The sequence below is a fragment of the Babylonia areolata genome, chromosome 29, assembly GCF_041734735.1.
Source record: "Babylonia areolata isolate BAREFJ2019XMU chromosome 29, ASM4173473v1, whole genome shotgun sequence".
Classification (NCBI taxonomy): Eukaryota; Metazoa; Mollusca; class Gastropoda; order Neogastropoda; family Buccinidae; genus Babylonia; species Babylonia areolata.
In genome coordinates, this window is record NC_134904.1 from 20,165,283 (window position 1) to 20,187,532 (window position 22,250).

The 22,250-nt window shown below is 46.0% G+C and overlaps 1 protein-coding gene across 2 annotated transcripts in view; it reads left to right on the forward strand.

Annotated features, from left to right (window-relative positions):
* Nucleotides 1–8,941: 8,941 nt before the first annotated feature.
* LOC143302297 (Na(+)/citrate cotransporter-like) overlaps nt 8,942–22,250 on the forward strand; it is a 78,455-nt gene continuing 65,146 nt past the window's right edge. Inside the window, exon 1 of one of the 2 annotated variants that reach the window (XM_076616899.1) lies at nt 8,942–9,396. The gene's annotated coding sequence lies outside the window, so the exon portion shown is untranslated. The remainder of the gene's footprint in view (nt 9,397–22,250) is intronic. The other variant, XM_076616898.1, reaches the window with a different exon arrangement.

Sequence of the window (22,250 nt, forward strand, 5' to 3'; positions counted from 1 at the left end):
ACGGTTGGCAGTGTGAACACTTACCACCTGCATACCTAGCGGGAAAGGACAAAATGACGAGTACACAATTCTCGGTCAGTTGCTGGCAGCAAATGGCTGGGCTTTGTGGGAACGTAGCCTGATAAATACCAAAATGACAGGTAGACAATAATGGAGAAGAAAATATAAGCAATCATAGCAGAAAAAAAACACACAAAAAAAATCCAGACCACAAAATGTGTACCACAGCAAAGCACACACACGCACAAACACACAAGAAGCACCCCCCTCCCCCAACCCCTCCCCACACACGCGATGCCATACACATATACCGGCATACACACTCATTCAACTGCAGATCTTTGATAGCGTGTTGCTCAGTCTATTGTATTTGGAAAAGTCCACAGAGACTCTGTTCTGTTTTGAAGAAATTTGCGCAATGTTGGTTTGGAAATGATGCCAATATTCGTTTGATTTGCAAAGCATCATGCTCTACCTTTCATGCTAGACTTACGGCCGCTCCCTCTCTCTTCCTTTATTTCTTTGAGGCGATCGATGGTGTGATGGCCTTGTATCTGTTCTTTTTAGTATTCTTTGACTTTTTTGAAGATTTCCGATTTTCCTAGATGTAGGCCGCTCGTTGGTGTTGCGTTACCAGCAAGTCTGTCAGCTCGCTCATTTCCCTTAACACCTGCATGTCCCGGGCAGTATGACCATGTACGTTTTTGTATCTGAAAGTTGCGCATTGCCTTATGCCACTCTGGGCTTCCCATTCCACTTTCAATTTTCTGTATGAGGTTCATTGAGTTCGTTAGAATCATGGCATGTTGGTTTCCAGGCCTACACAGCCGTACACACACACACACACACACACACACAAACACACGCACGCACGCACGTACACACACACACGCACACATACACACAGAGCGTTTTGCCGCTGTAAGATTAAGCACGGTTAATTCATGTTATATAATTTGTGATACATAAATAAAGCAGGAAATTGATCAGTTGTGCGTGTTAATTAACTGACTGGTTCTTGTTTTTAATGATAATTTTCACACACACACACATACACACACACGCACGCACGCACACACACACACACACACACGCACGCGCACGGACGCAACTGACGCGCGCGCATATACATGGTTGGACCTCCACACACACACACACACACACACACACAGACCACACCGGGACACACACACACACACACACACACACACACACACACACACACCTCACACGCACGCACACACGCACGAACGCAAGTGACACGCGCGCATATACACGTTTGGAGCTCGACATGTTATGACCCACCCGTGAAGATGACCCCGGATCTTGGGCCCATCCGCCGCACTGTGCTTTGGTCCTTCAAAACTGTTATGGGCCACTGTTATTGCCCTGTTATGATAGCCCCTGCGTCTTCCAGCGGCGCACCACAGCTGAGAAGGGACCGTAGAGGAGACGTCACATGAAAGACAAAGACTCTCTCCCCCCCCCCCCCCAACAACCCCTCCCCCCCCCCCCCCCCCCACACACGCACGCACGCACGCAAACGCACCGTGACCATCAGACGCCCCACTATCCACCCACATGCACACTCACGCACTCTCATACAATACATGCATCAAATGCACGCTTTGGCATTCACAGACACACACAGACACAGGCACGTGCATTATTTGAATAATGGTATCTAGTTTCTCAGGGCAAAATAAGTTGTTTTTTGGTTGTTGTTTTTGTTTTTGTTTTTTTTTGTTTTTTTTTAACTGATTCAGCGGCATTAGAGACAGACATAGCGGTACATGAACAGTTAACGCAGGCATTCTGAAAAAAAAGGTGTATAGGACGTGACGACTCGAGCCGAAGTCCGAGCTAGTAACGCTGATAACAGAATAGCTGTCCAACACTCGGATGGTTCCTGTCCCTGGCCCTCGGCTCTCACGTCTTTGAAGACGGCAGCATCAAACACCGACACCGCTTGCAGGTGATGGTTTTATACACAGCACGTGTCCATGTCGTTGTACCTTGGTGTAAAAAAAAAAAAAAAAAAAAAAAAAAAAAATCTATTTTGCTTTCATTTGTCACACACACACACACGAGGGAACATTCCTTTTCATACAGCCCCGTTACTGTGCCGGTTCGCACCGCACACACACACACACACACACACACACACACACACACACACACACGGTTCGCACCGCACACACACACACAGACACACATACTAACACACACACTAAAACTAATACCAATACGCACTTTCAAAAACACACACTAACACGTTGCGCGCGCGCGCACGCTAAAACACACACACACACACACACACACACACATCCACGCACTCCGCATAATAAAGTGCGCACCCGTCCTCCCCCCACCCACCACGCCCCCATGCCTCCCCATGCCTCTCCCCCCCTCCTCCCACACATACACAGACAGAGACAGAACACAGAACACAAATATTCAATGTCATTAGCTGTACAGCTCACTACAACTGCTGACATGGGGGTACAAATCAGAACAATTATGGTGAAAACAATGAAACAAAATCGAATAGAAAAACAAAACAAAACGCGAGACAAAGAGAGAGACACACACAGAGAGACAGAGAGAGAGAGAGAGAGAGAGGGAAAGACAGAGAAACAGAAAATGAGAGAGAGAGTGTTAGAGGGAAGAGAGAGCGAGACAGAGAGAGAGAGGGGGAGACAGAGAGAATGAGAGAGAGAGAGTGACAGAGGGAAGAGAGAGAGAGAGAGGGAGAGAGACGCAGAGAGAGAGAGATGGGGGGTGGGGGCGGGGGGGAGACAGAGAGAGAGGGGGAGACAGAGAGAGAGGGGGAGACAGAGAAACAGAAAATGAGACAGAGAGAATGAGAGAGAGAGAGAGTGACAGAGGGAAGAGAGAGAGAGAGAGACGCAGAGAGAGAGAGAGAGATTGGGGGTGGGGGAGGGAGACAGAAACAGAAAATGAGAGAGAGAGAATGAGATAGAGAAACTGACAGAGGAAAGAGAGAATGAAAGAGAGAGAGTGACAGAGGGAAGAGAGAGAGACAGAGAGAGAGGGGGAGAGACAGAGAAACAGAAAATGAGAGACGGAGAGATATAATTAGAGAGGGGGGGGGGGGGGGGGGAGAAACTGACAGAGGGATGTGACAGCCGTAGAGAGAGAACACTGAACTGAATCCTGAAGTGTTTATTTTCCTTGGCTGTACAGCTATAGTGACATAGTAGGTACAAATCAGAACAAAAAAGGTGCAAAACAAATAACATCGAACAGAAAGGAAAAACATAACCAAAGTAAACTAATCTACTAAGGGATGAGCTGCACTTTGGTACTTTGTCATTTACTTAAAAAGTTCATGTGGCAGACGGATTCTGTGCTCCCCCCCCCCCAACTCCCCCCCCCCCCCCCAGTCGTTCATCTTCAAGGTTTGAACAGTACGCTGGAAACAAAGTACATATAATCCATATGATAATTATTTAAGCATGTGACATCGACAAACATCATATCAATACGAACACATAACAAAGTACAATATAAAACATATAATAATTATTTAAGCCTGTAACACCGAAACGCGTCATATCAATACGAACACATAAAAATACATTGTCGAAATTGACCATCCAAATATAGCCCTTCCTTTTTGTCTATGCCTTTTATTCCCCTCATAGAACCCATACTAAGTTTACAATTGATTAATGAGTATTTGGACCGATAGTATACGTTTTACGTATATTTCTGCCTCAGATACATATTTTGCCAGTGAGAGTATCATATCTTCATTTTCTGTCATCAGTATGCCGAACAAATCTTTTCTCTGCGCTGGAGCTGTATTGAAGAGGGTACAGTTGTTTTTTTTTCACAATTCTTCGGTAGCTTTTGCAGGTAAATATGAAATGGTTTTCATCTGGGCTTTCGCCACACATTGGGCAAGGGGTAGTTGCTGTGTCTGAATGAAACCATCTTCTGTTGGCATTCAGTCCAAGTGTTCTCAATCTGAGCCTCGCAAAGCAGATTTTATGCCACTTGTTTGTTACGATCTTGATATATTTCTCTGTTTGAAATATTGTTTTAAATGAATAAAACCATTTATACCCATCATTGCTCTCTATTTCTCCGCCAGTTTTGTTTGTAACTTGCTATAAGTCTATCTTTAAATTCCGATACAAAGCCGCTCTCGTGCCCTACTCCTTGGCACATCCAAACAAGACCGAATCCATGTTCCGTTAGTGTTTTCTTGATGTGGAATACCCATTTCTGTTTGCCCTTCTCCTCTTGCAGCAGCAGCATCTCGTATGCTTGTCTACACAGTCGTGTTGTTGGCAGTCTTGTTAGTTTGAGCAATTATTTTATGCCGGCATTTTACAATTGATCTAATATGCAATGGGTACCTGCCGGTTTCACCATACATTATAGTGTTTGATGAGTGTAATGGGACACCAAGAAAGCGCTTCATTGCAAATGTATGTACCTTTTCCATTTGGTTATTTGACATGAATCCCCATATTTCCGCTCCATTGTTCAAGGTTGGTTCAATTTGTGTGTCGAAAAGTTTCCAAAAAAGCTGTGCGTCGGTCGAACACAGTCTCCGGAGTGATTCTATAATTTGGATTACACTTTTTCCCCCTTTTCTATTTGCTTCATCCCACGCAGACGTCAAATTCAATTTTGTTGTGAATAACATTCCTAAGTATTTATATGTATTGGTTACTTCTACTTCCCTATCACTATAGCACCATTTTTCATGAGTCGAAAGATGACCTTCATTGCGGAAAACTCAGTATAATACTGGTCTTATCGAGATTTACTGTTAGTTGTAGTCTGTCTGTTTCTTGCTTAAGGGCATTTAATCAAGTTGATTGTGTAACCCTATGGGTGTGTCAGACAAGAGAACAGCATCATCAGCAAATAGCATTAAGAACAATTCTGTTGCGCAATGTATCATTTGTATTCTTTGTCTACCCCTCTTTGATAACTCCACTGCCAATTCATTGATGGAAAAGGAAAACAGCTGTGGGCTTATGATGCAACCATGTTTAACCCCTCTTGGACATTAAAAAAAGTCTGAATAAAAGCTTTGTCACGAACACATACAAGTACAGAATCGTAGATGCTTTTAAAAGCCATGTAAAACTTTCCATGTACCCCGCTTTTTCTTAGAGTTCTCCACAGGATGTTTCTGTTCACAGAATCAAATGCTTTTTTGAAGTCTACGAATGCTACGTATAGCTTAGTCTTACGTAAAAGATGCTTTTGGACTGAAGCGTATAAAGTAAATATATGGTCGATAGTACTATAACCTGTTCTAAAGCCCGCCTGTTCCTCTATCGCTTTTTTTCTTCTAATTCTGTCCATTAAAAAAACAAAATCTTCGATTTAAGAGATGTGTGTATACACTTTAATAATTGTACTTGTCAAGGCTATTCCTCTGTAACTATCCGGGTTGTTTGTGTCTTCCTTTTTATGTATAGGCACAATAATGAACTGATTTTGCCCAGTCCAACGGAACTGTTCCACGACTTTCAAATAATTAGTTAAATAGGATAACTAGGAATTTCATAACATTACTGTTTGCATTTTTTAGCATTTCGCCGATAATATAATCTGGGCCGTCACTTTTACCCGATTTCAGGTGTTTTTTTTTACACTCGTTATGATTTCCTGTTCTGAAATTGGGTCATTGAATAGAGGTTCTTCCTCCGTCCGCATCTATTATTTCTTCCGTCATTACTTCTTCCTGGTCACTGAGAACTATTTTCAGCTGTATTAAAGACGTTAGCCGCTGCGAAAAGAGGTTATGCCACTGTTCGGAGCTATTGTCTTTATAAATCACTGCTTTCCGGTTGACTGATTTTATTATTGACTAGAACAGCTTAGGGTCATGGACGCAATTTCTTAACTTTTCTAAGCTTTCTTCTTCATATGCTCGTTTCTTTGTTCTTTGTAGCTTAACATAATCCTTCCTCTCCTTAACATCGTCTTCTTTCAGAGAGAGAGAGAGAGAGAGAGAGAGAGAGAGAGAGAGAGAGAGAGAGAGAGAGAGACAGAGACAGAGACAGAGACAGAGAGACAGAGAGAGAGAGAGAGAGAGAGAGAGAGAGAGAGAGACACACACACACACACACACACAGACAGAGACAGAGAGAGAGAGAGAGAGAGAGAGAGAGAGAGAGAGAGACACACACACACACACACACACACACACACACACACACACACACAGAAAGAGAGAGAGAGAGAGAGAGAGAGAGAGAGAGAGAGAGAGAGAGAGCGTGACCCGGCAGATACACAGAGTCGTGATGAAAACGTCTTCGTCCGTGTAACACGGCAGCGAGCCCACACAACAGCGGGCCCCAATCACGTACGTACTATCTTGTCCGTGGGCCCAACACACAAGCCGCGCACTGCTGCTCAACCCTGGAAGCGGACTGTTGTAAGAAGAGAACACATAGCACATTCATCATTCTACAACACATCTCTGATCAAACAGAAAGCATTATCAGTCATAAATATATACATACATCTGTCTTTGACTGTTTTGGGGTCTTTGTGAGAGGGACTATCGAGACGGGGGAGTATCGACATGGGGAAGTATCGACACGGGGGAGTATCGGGGCTGACCCCTACACTTTCACCACAATTCTTCTTCAACACGTGCATGTATGTATGTATGTATGTATGTACACCTACACACGTTGTCAGCACCATCGCTCACTGCTGATGTTCGTTCCTTAGAGTCCGTTCCCACGCCACACACACACACACACACACACACGCAATTACAAAAGCGGTGGGTGGAGAGTAGATGGGGGGGATGGGGGTGCCCGGGGTGGGGGTGGGGGACAGGCCAGAGAGTGGGAAAGGGGCGGGGCAGGGGGGTGGGGGGGGTGGGGGGTGGGGGGCGGAGGATGGACAACCATGCAGCACCGCCCTCATCAGGCGTTGTAAAGCTACATCACTGACCTGAATGGCTCGATGAGTTACATCACGCACAGTGAAGGTTCCCATCGGTCGTGTTGTCCCAACTGTCTCAGGGACAGGTGAGGGGGGTAGAGAGAAAGGGAGTGGCAGGTGAGGGGTGTAGAGAGAAGGGGGGGGACAGGTGAGGGGGGTGGAGAGAAGGGGGGGATAGGTGAGGGGGGTGGAGAGAAGAGGCGGGGGGGGGACAGGTGAGGGGGGTAGAGAGAAGGGGGGGGGGACAGGTGAGGGGGGTAGAGAGAAGGGGGGGGACAGGCGAGGGGGGTAGAGAGAAGGGGGGGGGACAGGTGAGGGGGGTAGAGAGAAGGGGGGGACAGGTGAGGGGGGTAGAGAGAAGGGGGGACAGGTGAGGGGGTGGAGAGAAGGGGGGGACAGGTGAGGGGGGTAGAGAGAAGGGGGGGACAGGTGAGGGGGGGAGAGAGAAGGGGGGGGAGACAGGTGAGGGGGGTACAGAGAAGGTGGTGGACAGGTGAGGGGGGTAGAGAGAAGGGGGGGACAGGTGAGGGGGGTAGAGAGAAGGGGGGGACAGGTGGGGGGGGGTAGAGAGAAGGGGGGGGACAGGTGAGGGGGGTGGAGAGAAGGGGGGGACAGGTGACGGGGGTAGAGAGAAGGGGGGACAGGTGAGGGGGTGCAGAGAAGGGGGGGGGACAGGTGAGGGGGGTAGAGAGAGAAGGGGGGACAGGTGAGGGGGGTAGAGAGAAGGGGGGACAGGTGAGGGGGGTAGAGAGAAGGGGGGGGGGACAGGTGAGGGGGTGCAGAGAAGGGGGGGGGACAGGTGAGGGGGTGCAGAGAAGGGGGGAACAGGTGAGGGGGGTAGATAGAAGGGGGGGGACAGGTGAGGGGGGTAGAGAGAAGGGGGGGACAGGTGAGGGAGGTACAGAGAAGGGGGGGACAGGTGAGGGGGGTAGAGAGAAGGGGGGGGGACAGGTGAGGGGGGTAGAGAGAAGGGGGGGGGACAGGTGAGGGGGGTAGAGAGAAGGGGGGGGGACAGGTGAGGGGGGTAGAGAGAAGGGGGGGACAGGTGAGGGGGGTAGAGAGAAGGGGGAGACAGGTGAGGGGGGTAGAGAGAAGGGGGGGGGGCAGGTGAGGGGGGGTAGAGAGAAGGGGGGGGGCATGTGAGGGGGGGGGTAGAGAAAAGAGGGGGACAGGTGAGAGGGGACAGGTGAGGGGGCAGAGAGAAGGGGGGGGGGGACAGGTGAGGGGGTAGAGAGAAGGGGGGGGGCATGTGAGGGGGGTAGAGAGAAGGGGGGGGGGCATGTGAGGGGGGTAGAGAGAAGGGGGGGGCATGTAAGGGGGGGTAGAGAAAAGGGGGGGACAGGTGAGAGGGGACAGGTGAGGGGGCAGAGAGAAGGGGGGGGGGCAGGTGAGGGGGGTAGAGAGAAGGGGGGGACAGGTGAGGGGGGTAGAGAGAAGGGGGGGGGCATGTGAGGGGGGGTAGAGAGAAGGGGGAGGCATGGGCAAGTGTGTGTGTGTGTGTGTGCGGGGGGCGGGGGCAGGGGGGATGGCGTGTAGGGGGCAAGATAAAGGGTGGTTAGCACTAGGAGGTCATGTGGAAGGGCTGGGGGTAAATCAGGGGGACAGGCAGAAGAGGAGGGGGTGAAGGCGAGGGAGGCCGAGGGAAGGGCAGTAGGGGGCAGTGGGCGGGGGATGGGGGGGGGGGGGGTGAGAGAAGCAGAGCGAAGGGGTATCGGGGCTGGGAGAGAGTGTGTGTGGGGGTGGGGGTGGGTGGGTGGGTGGGGGCGCAGGTAAGGGTGCAGAGGGAGACCGTGTGGAAAGTCGGAAGTGGTGGGAGAGAGAGAGACAGAGACAGAGACAGAGAGACAGAGAGAGACAGAGAGATGTATGTGTCACGTATAGAAAACATCACGACATCGTCACCGCCCCCCCCCCCCCCACACACACACACACCTTTAAAAGAAAATGCGCAACGCAGAACCACCCATTCAACAGTTGACGCCAGCAGCCTAAGGCACTGACACACCGCACCTCCCAAAACTTTCAACTTTCATCTCGTCGGCGCACTGAACGCACGGATGCCATAATTGATTCGTGAAAAACTCTCAGCACAGCAGGAGCCCACAACTGACCTCGAGACCTAGTTTCTCACGAGGGCTGCAGACTGGGCTCAGAAGAAGAGCCCTTGCTTGGTGTCTTGAATTACTGTGGCCACCCAGGGGGATTTACTAGTGAAGTAAACATTTTTGCTGCGTGGTGTGTGGTGTGTGTGTCATTTGACTGGCTTGAAAGCCTTGGGTTTTTCTTAGAGGGAGCAGTACAGAGCAAAAACAAGGGCATTTCATTTTTCAAAGGAAACGTTTTGTGCATGTGACCGTCGCCCAAGCGCTTGTGTTGTGCTGAGCTGAATTGTTGACAGGTCCTAAGTTACTGAATTGACGTGGCTGTTCCTTTGGAACAGGTAAGGTACGAAATGTGTATCAGTTTCACGTTGTATCTCACTGTCTCTGTCTCTCTCAATACTTCGTTTCTTGAAAAAAAAGAAAAAGAAATTGTTCTCTTGATATTTGTGTGCATATCAATCACTTCCCAGTTTCTCTACTCTATCTTATAATGCAATATTAACTTACCCAAATGTTTTCTTTTTACATGATAATAACTGATGTGTGTGTGGTGATCAGTGAAGGGTGTGTCAGTTTTTCATTTTCTTTGATATTTGCTGACGGGCATTTTAAGTGAGCCGAAAGAGAATTTTCTGTTTTGGTTGAAGCAGACAATAAAGTATTTTGAATTGAATTCGTGTTAATGTCTTCATGGTTTTTGTTTTGTTTTTGTTGTATTGTTTTTTTGTTTTGTTTTGTTTTTTTATCTTCTGTTCACTTTCCTATTGTCTTTTGCTTCCGAAGCTTGTTGATATCATCAGTGGTATAACACGTGAACAGTTTGAAGTAATTACCCTTTGTGTACCTTTGGCATATTTAGCTCTGGGAACATATTGTAGCTCTGGACACGTCTAGCTCTGGACACGTCTAGCTCTAAGCTCTGGGCACACCTAGTCCTAAGCTCTGGGCACATATAGCTCTGGACACATACTTCTTTGCTCATAAAGCTCTGGGCACATACTCCTCTGGATACATCAAGCTCTGGGCACATTTAGCTCTGGATGCATCAAGCTCTGGGCACATTTAGCTCTGGATACATCAAGCTCTGGGCACATTTAGCTCTGGATACACCAAGCTCTGGGCACATATAGCTGTGGATGCATCAAGCTCTGGGCACATTTAGCTCTGGATACATCAAGCTCTGGGCACATTTAGCTCTGGATACACCAAGCTCTGGGCACATATAGCTCTGGATACATCAAGCTCTGGGCACATATAGTTCTGGATACATCAAGCTCTGGGCACATTTAGCTCTGGATACACCAAGCTCTGGGCACATATAGCTCTGGATACATCAAGCTCTGGGCACATATAGCTCTGGATGCATCAAGCTCTGGGCACATTTAGCTCTGGATACACCAAGCTCTGGGCACATATAGCTCTGGATACACCAAGCTCTGGGCACATATTCCTCTGGATACATCAAGCTCTGGGCACATTTAGCTCTGGATACACCAAGCTCTGGGCACATATAGCTCTGGATACACCAAGCTCTGGGCACATTTAGCTCTGGATGCATCAAGCTCTGGGCACATTTAGCTCTGGATACACCAAGCTCTGGGCACATATTCCTCTGGATACACCAAGCTCTGGGCACATTTAGCTCTGGATGCATCAAGCTCTGGGCACATTTAGCTCTGGATACACCAAGCTCTGGGCACATCTAGCTCTGGGCACATATAGCTCTGGATGCATCAATCTCTGGGCACATCTAGCTCTGGGCACATCTAGTTCTGGGCACATATAGCTCTTGGCACATCTAGCTCTTGTCATATCTTGTCTGGGCATATCATTCTCTGAGAACGTATAGCTCTGAGCATATCTTGCTCTTGGCACATCTAGCTCTGAGCATATCTTGCTCTTGGCACATCTAGCTCTGCGCATATCTTGCTCTGGGCACATCTAGCTCTGAGAACGTATAGCTCTGAGCATATCTTGCTCTGGGCACATCTAGCTCTTGTCATATCTTGTCTGGGCACATCTTGCTCTGAGAACGTGTAGCTCTGAGTCTATCTTGCTCTGAGAACGTATAGCTCTGAGCATATCTTGCTCTGGGCACATCTAGCTCTGGGCACATCTAGCTCTGGGCACATCTAGCTCTTGTCATATCTTGTCTGGGCACATCTTGCTCTGAGAACGTATAGCTCTGAGCATATCTTGCTCTTGGCACATCTAGCTATGGGCACACTTAGCTTTGTGCACACCAAGCTTTGGGGATCTCCAGCTCTAAACTCTGAGCGTATCTAGCTCTCGCCTTGCCCCAAGCTCTGTGTACATCTTAGCTCTGTGCACATCTCACATCTTAGCTCTGGGCACATTCTGCTCTGAACAAGTCTTGCTCTGTTCACCAGATTTCTCCAGGTCCGTCGGTTGTGTGTCAAAGCCTAGGTCTCTGCAAATGTTTTTTCCTGTCCATTCTGCATTGCTGTTGTCCTTCCGTTGTTGTTGTTGTTTCTTCTTCTTCTTCTTCTGCGTTCACTCGTATGCACACGAGTGGGCTTTTACGTGTATCGCCATGTAGGCAGCCATACTCCGTTTTCGGGGGTGTGCATGCTGGGTATGTTCTTGTTTCCATAACCCACCGAACGCTGACATGGATTACAGGATCTTTAACGTGCGTATTTGATCTTCTGCTTGCATATACACACGAAGGGGGTTCAGGCACTAGCAGGTCTGCACATACGTTGACCTGGGAGATCGTAAAAATCTCCACCCTTTACCCACCAGGCGCCGTCACCGTGATTCGAACCCGGGACCCTCAGATTGACAGTCCAACGCTTTAACCACTCGGCTATTGCGCCCGTCTCTTCTTCTTCTGTTTTCTCCTCTGACTTCTCCCCTTGAAGTTCCTTGAAGGATTTCTATTCGCAATGCCGCTGATTCTAATTGCAACGTTATGGAAACAAACAAAACCCCTCACAAACAACAACTTAAATCCTCTTGGGGCTGTTTTGTACCCCGAATTAACTCACTCAGTACGGCCAGTCCTTTCTTCTCCTCTACACAGACCCCTCGGATGTCCAGTGGGTGCCTCAATGACCCAACCTTTAGCTTCCGTCGTCAGAATTGTGGTATTCTTTGTCAACATTCACGTCTTCAGTATAAGAGCCTTCCGCTTGCAATATTTTGATGATGGTAATTGGGGTGAAACGCTGTTAACGTCGTCTCTTTCGCCGTTCGTATGGAAAGAGTTAACATGAGTGGAAAGTGTGCTTATTGTAACAACGAAGCTTACTTCGCTCTTTTATTCGAGAGAACTCTTGAGTGTGTGTACATTATCGTGAAAGTTCTTTCTTTCTTTTTTTTTTTTTTACCCGGACTTTCTTGGGTCGACCACCGTTTTATTTTGTATATAAATTACACAATTAACTAAACAACATGGAAATAATCAAACCAACAATTGGCACTCCATAATAACTATGTCATAGTAATCAGTAACATTTATGGAATAAATACAACTTTTCATTTACGGATTTTGGGCTTCTTAAAAAAAGTGTGTGTATATATATATATGGAAGCCGTACAAAATCATACAGTTATGTGTACCAAACTTAGAATCAGTCTTCCTGTTTTCTTTTTTCTTTTCTTCTCTCTCCCTTTCTCTTCTTTTTTCAGTTTTTCCCCCTTCTCCTTTCTTTTAACCTCTTCAGTTACATGAACAGTACAACATAACACACACATACACACAAAAATAGGACTACACATCAGGCGTACATCAGTCAAAATTATCTTGTGTTTTTCTTCAGATGGAAAGTTTCTTGAACAAAACGTGTTTGCCGTAACAGCGCATCTTAATTCGCTCTTTCATTCGAGAGAACTCCTGAGTGTGTGTACTTTGAAGTTAACTCACTCAGTACGGCCAGTCCTCTCTTCTCCTCTACACAGACCCCTCGGATGTCCAGTGGGTGTCTGAACGACCCAACCTTTAGCTTCCGTCGTCAGAATTGTGGTATTCTTTGTCAACATTCACCTCTATAGAAAAAGAGCCTTCTGCTTGCAATATTTTGATGATGGTAATTGGGGTGAAACGCTGTTAACGTCGTCTCTTTCGCCGTTCGTATGGAAAGAGTTAAGGCCTCTTGCCTCATGAAAGGCCTTTGTGCTCGTTTTGATTGCCCATGGTAAACGCGAAGGGGAGCCACCCTCCCTAGCTGTCCGGAGAGGAGTGGTTGTTTTTCCCTGGATTTATTCCTCGCGTGGATCGTGTCTGCGGGGTACTATCTCATCCTTTTTTGACTCACTTGTGCAAACAAAGTGAGTCTATGTTTTAGCCCGGTGTTCGGTTGTGTGTGTGTGTGTGTGTGTGTGTGTGTGTGTGTGTGTGTCCGTGGTAAACTTTAACATTGACATTTTCTCTGCAAATAATTTGTCAGTTGACACCAGATTTGGCATAAAAATAGGAAAAATTCAGTTCTTTCCAGTCATCTTATTTAAAACAATATTGCACTTCTGGGATGGGCACAAAAAAAAAGAAGCCTAATTATATGCAAACTGCATTTACTGTTATATTTATATTTTTTGTATTCTCTAAACTTGGCACTTTGACCTCTTATTCTGACACAGCAACAAGAGGAGTCATTATTATCATTTTTTGTTCAAACAGGAACTTCTTTTGCTAAGCATGGAATTTTTATTTATTTTGCAAACGTTTTGGTGCAGATAGTAAAAAAGGGAAATTACTCTGTAATTAATGCTAGGGGACTTAATTTATCACAAGTGAGTCTTGAAGGCCTTGCCTCTCTTGTTGTTTGTTGTTGTTGTGGTGGTGGTGGTGTGAAAACTGAATGTATTGGTTGATTGAGAGACAGAGAGACAGATAGACAGACACAGAGAGATTGACAGAGAGAGACAGACAGACAGAGAGAGAGAGAGAGAGAGAGAGAGAGAGAGAGAGAGAGAGAGAGAGAACATCTTAACGTGTCACTGAAAATACCAAATAAGTATAAGTTTGTGAATGGAGAGACAGGTCGCTCCCATAATATGTCAACAGTGCAGCCAGAGGGCGTGTGTGTATGTGTGTGTTTGTGTGTATGTGTGTGTTTGTGTGTATGTATGGGTCTGTGTGTTCAGTTGAGTGCGTTTGTGCATGCGCGAGGGTGTAAGTGTACACAAGTGTCAGGAGAGTTCTGTGCACGTGTGTGTGTGTGTGTGTGTGTGTGTGTGAGGGGGGAGCCGGGGGGGGGGGGGGGTAGAGGATGAGGTATGTGAGTGTATGCATGCCTACACTGTGGGAGCAACAGGATATTGGAACGTGCGGGTGTGTATATATATATATATCTTTGTATATATATGTGTGTGGGGTTGGGGGTGGGGGATATGGGCGTATGTGTGTGTGCTTGTACAAGTAAGTGTTCATCTGTGTGTGTGTGTGTGTGTGTGTGTGTGTGTGTGTGTGTGTGTGTGTGTGTGCCGTGGAAGCTGCGATACGTAGCCTAGAAATGAGTGTGTGGAGGAAGGGGTAGAGGAGGTGTAGGGTAATGTGTGTGTGTGTGTGTGTGTGTGTGTGTGTGTGTGTGTGTGTGTGTGTGTGTTGGGACTCATGTACGTTTATGTGTATTTGACTGTGCTTTCATATCTGTGAAACTGCGTGTTTGGTGCATATCTGTTATGCATGTGTGGGTGTATGTGTGAATGTTCGTTCGTCTTCAGTTTAACGTCTTTCCACTTGAAGTGATATTTGACGAGAAAAAAACAACAAAAAACAAAAACAACAACAACAACCCCCCCCCAAAAAAAAAACAAACAACAAACAAACAAAAAAACAAAAAAACGTGGGGGTAGGGGTTGTGGGAGGGGGTGGGGGTAAAAGTGTGTGTATGTGTGGAGGGTGAATAGGGAGAGACAACGCTAGGGAAAATGGAAACGTTATAAACGCCAACATCAAACAACTATAACAAATGTCCTATTGGACTACGCAACAAACCTTCTGCAACAGCAAATAACATATTGGAATTGTTAATAACACATTCAAAAGAACTTTTGGTGAAGTCTGGTAAAAAACATTTTAGATTCTGACATTCGAATGTTATATGGTTGCTAGATATATGTGTGAATGTGCCGGTGTCTTCATGTTTTACATTTATTTGGTTATTTATCATCATTGTTGTCTTATTTATTTATTTATTAATTAATTATTATTATTATTATTATTATTAGTGTTACTACTACCTTTTTATATTGTAATTATTTATCTATTTATTTATTTACTTATTTATGTACGCTTATCTATTATTCATTCACTTTTTTTTTTCTTTTTCTCAAGGCCTGACTAAGCGCGTTGGGTTACGCTGCTGGTCAGGCATCTGCTTGGCAGATGTGGTGTAGCGTATATGGATATGTCCGAACGCAGTGACGTCTCCTTGAGTTACTGAAACTGAAACTGAAAGCAGCCAGAGAGGAAAGAGAGAGAGAGAGAGAGAGAGAGAGAAGAGAGAGAGAGAGAGATGTGGTTGAGTGATAAAACCTTTCAGCAGCAAAAACACTACGTTAATAGGCATTTTTTAGCCTAAACGTTTCGATTCCAAGGCCGAATGATACAAGCATAAAAGAGACAGGCGGTGATCCCGGGTTCGAATCTCGGTGACGGCGCCTGGTGGGCAAAGGGTGGAGGTTTTTCCGATCTCCCAGGTCAACATATGTGCAGACCTGCTGGTGCCTGAACCCCCTTCGTGTGTATACACACACAGGAGATCACATACGAACGTTAAAGTTCCTGTAATCCATGGCAGCTTTCGGTGGGTTATGGAAATAAGAACATGCACCCCCCCGAAAACGGAGTATGGCTGCCTACATGGCAGGGTTAATAAACAAAATGGTCATACACGTAACATGTTACAAATCTGTCCGAGTGTGTATATGTACGTGCCTGAAATCTGATTGAATGACACAGGGAACGAATGATGAGCGCCCAGTGGCAGCCGTCAGTCGGCTCTACTCAGGTAGGCAGCCTGTTGTGCAAATGACGCCATGTTTGTAAAGCGCTTAGAGCTTGGTCTCCGACCGAAGACAGGCGCTATGTAAGTATCCATATCAATCAATCAATAAATCAATCAATCAATCAAAAAGTATCCCCACAGCACACAGCGTGACCGCCCATTGTTCGCGCCGAATATCCTATGCCAACGATCTTTGTAGCGCTTAGTCTACATTTGGTCTTAGGAAAATTTCATAACTTTAAGTCTGCACTCGTAAGAATTAAAAAGAAAAATCTTAACACTGAGTCTACGCTTGTAAGATTGTTTGTGGAACCCAGCCCTGACACAGTATTTGTCCCCCCAAAACCTGAGCCTTGGCCTCCAAAGTCGTAAATCGTTCGTGTGTGTCGAGGGAAGATCGAGTGGGGCTCTTTTTGTGTTTCTGGTTTTGTGTTTCACCGAGGGGCTTCGGTACAGGTGAGGAATTTCTCCAATGGGCTTCAGTACAGGTGAGGGATTTCTCTGAGGGGCTTCAGTACAGGTGAGGGATTTCTCTGAGGGGCTTCAGTACAGGTGAGGGATTTCTCTGAGGGGCTTCAGTACAGGTGAGAGATTTCTCCGAGGGGCTTCGGTACAGGTGAGGGATTTCTCTGAGGTGCTTCGGTACAGGTGAGGGATTTCTCTGAGGGGCTTCAGTACAGGTGAGGGATTTCTCCGAGGGGCTTCGGTACAGGTGAGGGATTTCTCCAAGGGGCTTCAGTACAGGTGAGGGATTTCTCTGAGGGGCTTCAGTACAGGTGAGGGATTTCTCTGAGGGGCTTCAGTACAGGTGAGGGATTTCTCCGAGGGGCTTCAGTACAGGTGAGGGATTTCTCCGAGGGGCTTCAGTACAGGTGAGGGATTTCTCCGAGGGGCTTCAGTACAGGTGAGGGATTTCTCCGAGGGGCTTCGGTACAGGTGAGGGATTTCTCCAAGGGGCTTCAGTACAGGTGAGGGATTTCTCTGAGGGGCTTCAGTACAGGTGAGGGATTTCTCCGAGGGGCTTCAGTACAGGTGAGGGATTTCTCTGAGGGGCTTCAGTACAGGTGAGGGATTTCTCCGAGGGGCTTCGGTACAGGTGAGGGATTTCTCTGAGGGGCTTCAGTACAGGTGAGGGATTTCTCCGAGGGGCTTCGGTACAGGTGAGGGATTTCTCTGAGGGGCTTCAGTACAGGTGAGGGATTTCTCCGCAGCAGGACCGTGATATGGTGGAAACGCCCAGAAATCTCTGTCTGTCTCTGTCTCTCTCCTGTTATGTGTATTGGAGTGTACAAGTGTACAATGAAGATATTGTTACCACTATTACGTCCCCATCACCACCAAAGCACAATGCAGTTGTAATGATGCCTGTGGCCTATATGCAATAGTAAAAGAAAGAAAAAAAAATTGCATTCGCATTCTCTCTCTCTCTCTCCGAGGCTCTCTCCGTCTGTCTGTCTGTCTGTCTGTCTCTCTCACCTCCTCCTCCTTCTTCTTCTTCTCCTCCTCCTTCTTCTTCTTCTACTATACATTTATGACTGTTAGACATTTCAAAGACGAGGCATTCGTACACCACATGCAGTACCATCACCAAATCGCGCGACAGGCTTTTTCAGACCAACAATTCAACTGTTCCACTTCCCGAAGAAAAAAGCATTGGCGAGCAGTCTGCATGGTATATATATATATATATATATATATATATATATATATATAATATTTATCGACTGTGTAAAACTTGTTGATTTTGTGCATGATGACAATGTCTCTCTGGCAGGATCAGAGGAAGAAAATTAAAGAAAGCAAACAGTTATGTCTTTTTACCGTTGACTTCAACCACTTTCAATAATGTTGGACTGAATGATGGAAGATTCACTATATTAGCATTGGATCCAGTCAGCAGGGAGAGGCGGAGGGGGGTGGGGAGGTGCGGGGTGTGTGTGTGTGTGTGTGTGTGTGGGGGGGGGGGGGGTGCAATCAAAATCTATAAAACAGCTTTCTGCATGAATAATTTCTTTTCTCATTCCGATGCCCCCAGGAATTCATGTGGGTGTTGTTGTTTGTTTTTTCTCTCAAAAATATGTTAATCTTTCACTCATTTCTTTAAAACACCCCAACAAAACAAAACAATATCTATATCTATATCTATCTCTCTATCTCTCTATCTATCTATCTATCTATATATATATATATATATATATATATATATATATATATATGTGTGTGTGTGTGTGTGTGTGTGTGTGTTTATATAATCATGCTTATTAGATATATCACTGAATTATTTTCATTTTACAGACCAAGCAAAAAGGCCGTAGCAATTAGCGGGATCTAATCTTATTAGTTGTCGTGGAGTTTCAGCAGTGATGTTACCAATGCTGTTGATGGTTAAGTTAAAAACAAAATTGTACCTTGCTTTTGCTTTTTGATTCAAAGATGGTTTTTTCACATATTTGTTAAGCCCAGGTACATATCGCCTCTGTGATCGGCTATGACATAAGCAACAAGAAAGAAAGAAAGAAAGAAAGAAAACGAAATGCGTGCAGTCAACTGAACGAATGCAAACTCACGTTACGTTGAAAGCAAGTCTTTCACCGAGCACGTACTTCCTTGTGCAAAGCTCTGGCCAATAACAAATTCTTTTTCTTTAAAAAAAAAAATCCCCAAAAATCGGACAATAATGTGAACAGGATCTGCACCATAATTCGAGCATGTGAAATACACCTTTGGTTCTTTTCCAGCTCCGTCTTTCCCCTTCCACCACGACCCCTTCCCTTTCCATTTTTTTCATACCCCGGGCCTTCCTCTCTTTTTTTTCTCTTCATTTAGAATTTTTTCTTTTGTCATTCTTCTTTCTCTCTCTCTCTCTCTCTCTCTCTCTCTCTCTCTCTCTCTCTCTGTGTGTGTGTGTGTGTGTGTGTGTTTTATTAGACTTACTGTTTTATATGCACATTACTATAGTATTTGTTAACAAACAACATGTATGCTTATGTGTGTGTAAGTGTGTGTGTGTGAGGGAGAGAGATAGAGAGAGAGATAGTGTGTGTGTGTGTGTGTGTGTGTGTGTGTGTGTGTGTGTGTGTGTGTGTGTGTGTGTGTGTGTGTGTTTTGTTTTTCTTTGTGTTTTTTTAATTATTTTTTTAAGTCGATTACTAATACCATGCTTGTGCCTCTCTCTCTCTCTCTCTCTCTCTCTCTCTCTCTCTCTGTGTGTGTCTGTATCTTATTTCTTTTTACCATGCTTATGCCTTTATGTAGTATTGTATTCGCATGCTATGACTTTAAGTAGCATTGTGTAGTGCATGCAATGACATATATAATGTAGTATTATGTAGTGTAGACCCTGTTTCAGGGCAGGGACTGGATGAAAAAAAAAGCGCGCCAGTGCCTCGATAATAAAGAATTTGTCTTGTCTTGTCTTGTCTCCGTGTCTCTGTACAAAGCCTTGAAAATACGACAAAAGGTGTGAATGCGATATGTGTGTATTATTCCAGTGACTTCATACAGGTATTAGTCACGTTCACTCCATGATAATTTATTGGCGAAAGGCCTGAAATTTGAACATCATTTGTCCTGTGTCTGTCCATGTGTGTGTGTCTCTGAGAGTACTCATTGAATGTGTAACACCGTTCGAATATACAGTTGTAAAAATACCCAATGGTCTAATTGCAAAGGACACTATTTTGGACATTCCTGTCAAAACTAACGTTCTGATCTGTCACCAACATGCTTTTTGAATTCTCCCAGCACTGGTAATGCACAATTCATTCAACACATCCAGTCAAATCAGCTATTTCAAACTGTATCAAAGTTCAAGTCCTTCTTGCTTAACTCACTCAGTACGGCCAGTCCTCTCTTCTCCTCTACACAGACCCCTCGGATGTCCAGTGGGTGTCTGAATGACCCAACCTTTAGCTTCCGTCGTCAGAATTGTGGTATTGTTTGTCAACATTCACCTCTTCAGTATAAGAGCCTTCCGCTTGCAATATTTTGGTGATGGTAATTGGGGTGAAACGCTGTTAATGTCGTCTCTTTCGCCGTTCGTATGGAAAGAGTTAAGTCCCTTGATTTCAGGATTTTGGGAGCATGTTTGAGAACTTAGCCGGCAGTGGTGCGCCAAAAGAAGAAAGAGCGCGGAAATTGCCAGAAATTGCTGTTTGACTGGTTCTAGGAAATGAAGATTCATCAAGGTATCCCAATCAGAACGAGGTGAAAGCGGACGTTGAATCGTGATTTGTGTGTGGTGAGAACTGACACAACGCTTCCAAGTGGGGCGGTACACGAACAGTTCGCAACTGCACGATGTTTGCAATTATGCCTACCTACCAACCCTACCCCTTATTTTCCGAGTATACTTCCAGGACTTCTTCTTCTGCGTTCACTCATATGCACACGAGTGGGCTTTTACGAGTATGACCGTTTTTACCCCGCCATGTAGGCAGCCATACTCCGTTTTCGGGGGTGTGCATGCTGGGTATGTTCTTGTTTCCATAACCCACCGAACGCTGACATGGTTTACAGGATCTTTAACGTGCGTATTTGATCTTCTGCTTGCATATACACACGAAGGGGGTTCAGGCACTTGCAGGTCTGCACATGTGTTGACCTGGGAGATCGTAAAAACCTCCACCCTTTATCCACCAGGCGCCGTCACCGTGATTCGAACCCGGGACCCTCAGATTGACAGTCCAACGCTTTAACCACTCGGCTATTGCGCCCGTCGATACTTCCAGGACGATGGGCAGAGCTGGGCAACAGTGGCTTGAAGTTTTTTTACCTGCCTTTCCCAGTATCACGAGGAGAAACAGTCTTTGCGTGCAGTTTAACATTGTATAGCGAAGGAGACCCGGCACCCAATCCTGTTGCTGGGGCAGATACTGTATGCCTGTCTCGGGAAGGTCTCACCTGTTATCAGCGTGCCTGCACCTGACATATCTCCACAACACTTCCTTCCTTAGAGCTTGACGGGCGCAACAGCCGAGTGGTTAAAGCGTTGGACTTTCAATCTGAGGGTCCCGGGCTCGAATCTCGGTAACGGCGCCTGGTGGGTAAAGGTTGGGGATTTTTCCGATCTCCCAGGTCAACATATGTGCAGACCTGTTGATGCCTGAACCTCCTTCGTGTGTATACGCACGCAGAAGATCAAATACGCACGTTGAAGATCCTGTAATCCATGTCAGCGTTCGGTGGGTTAGGGAAACAAAAACATACCGAGCATGCACACCCCCGAAAACGGAGTATGACTGCCTAAATGACGGGATGATTAAACAAAATAGTCATACACGTAAAGTGTTGCATGTCTGTATGAGTATATGTGTGCGTGACTAAAGCCTGATTGAATGACACAGGAAACGAATGACGAGCGCCCAAATGGCAGCTGTCTGTCGGCAATGATCAGGTAGGCAGCCTGTTGTGCAAATGACCACGTGTTTGTAAAGCGCTTAGAGCTTGGTTTCCGACCGAGGATAGGCGCTATATAAATATTTATATCAGCATCATCCTCGTCTGCGAAGTCAAGACACACACACACACACACACACACACACACACACACACACACACACACACACACACACACACACACACAAGATAAACCCATTCAATCTGTTCTTGGCACAGAGCGCTCAGAATTTTTTTTTTTTTTTAATTTTTTTTTAGGTCAACGTTAGGCAAACCATGAAGGTACCGCCGTCCTCACCAGATCCCAAAATATTCCGTGACCCAGGACTTCCACAGATCATTCACCTCAAACATGGAAAAGTGTGCCGGTTTCACCTCAAGAAGCAAACATGCAAAAGTGAATCATTAAATTTTGTTGTATATATACGTTCCGCTCTCCTCCAGTTACCATTATCACAGCTTAACCCCAAGACTGTTCCGTTTACTGACCGACCTGTGTAAGCAGAGTGAATCTTCGTCATCACATGGCTCCGTTGTCCACGTGTGTGTGTGTGTGTGTGTGTGTGTGTGTGTGTGTGTGTGTGTGTGTGTGTGTGTGTGTGTGTGTGTGTGTGTGTGATCACCTGTCTTCGTTGTCCACGTGTGTGTGTGTGTGTGTGTGTGTGTGTGTGTGTGTGTGTGTGTGTGTGATCACCTGTCTTCGTTGTCCACGTGTGTGTGTGTGTGTGTGTGTGTGTGTGTGTGTGTGTGTGTGTGTGTGTGTGTGTGTGTGTGTGTGAGATCACCTGTCTTCGTTGTCCACGTGTGTGTGTGTGTGTGTGTGTGT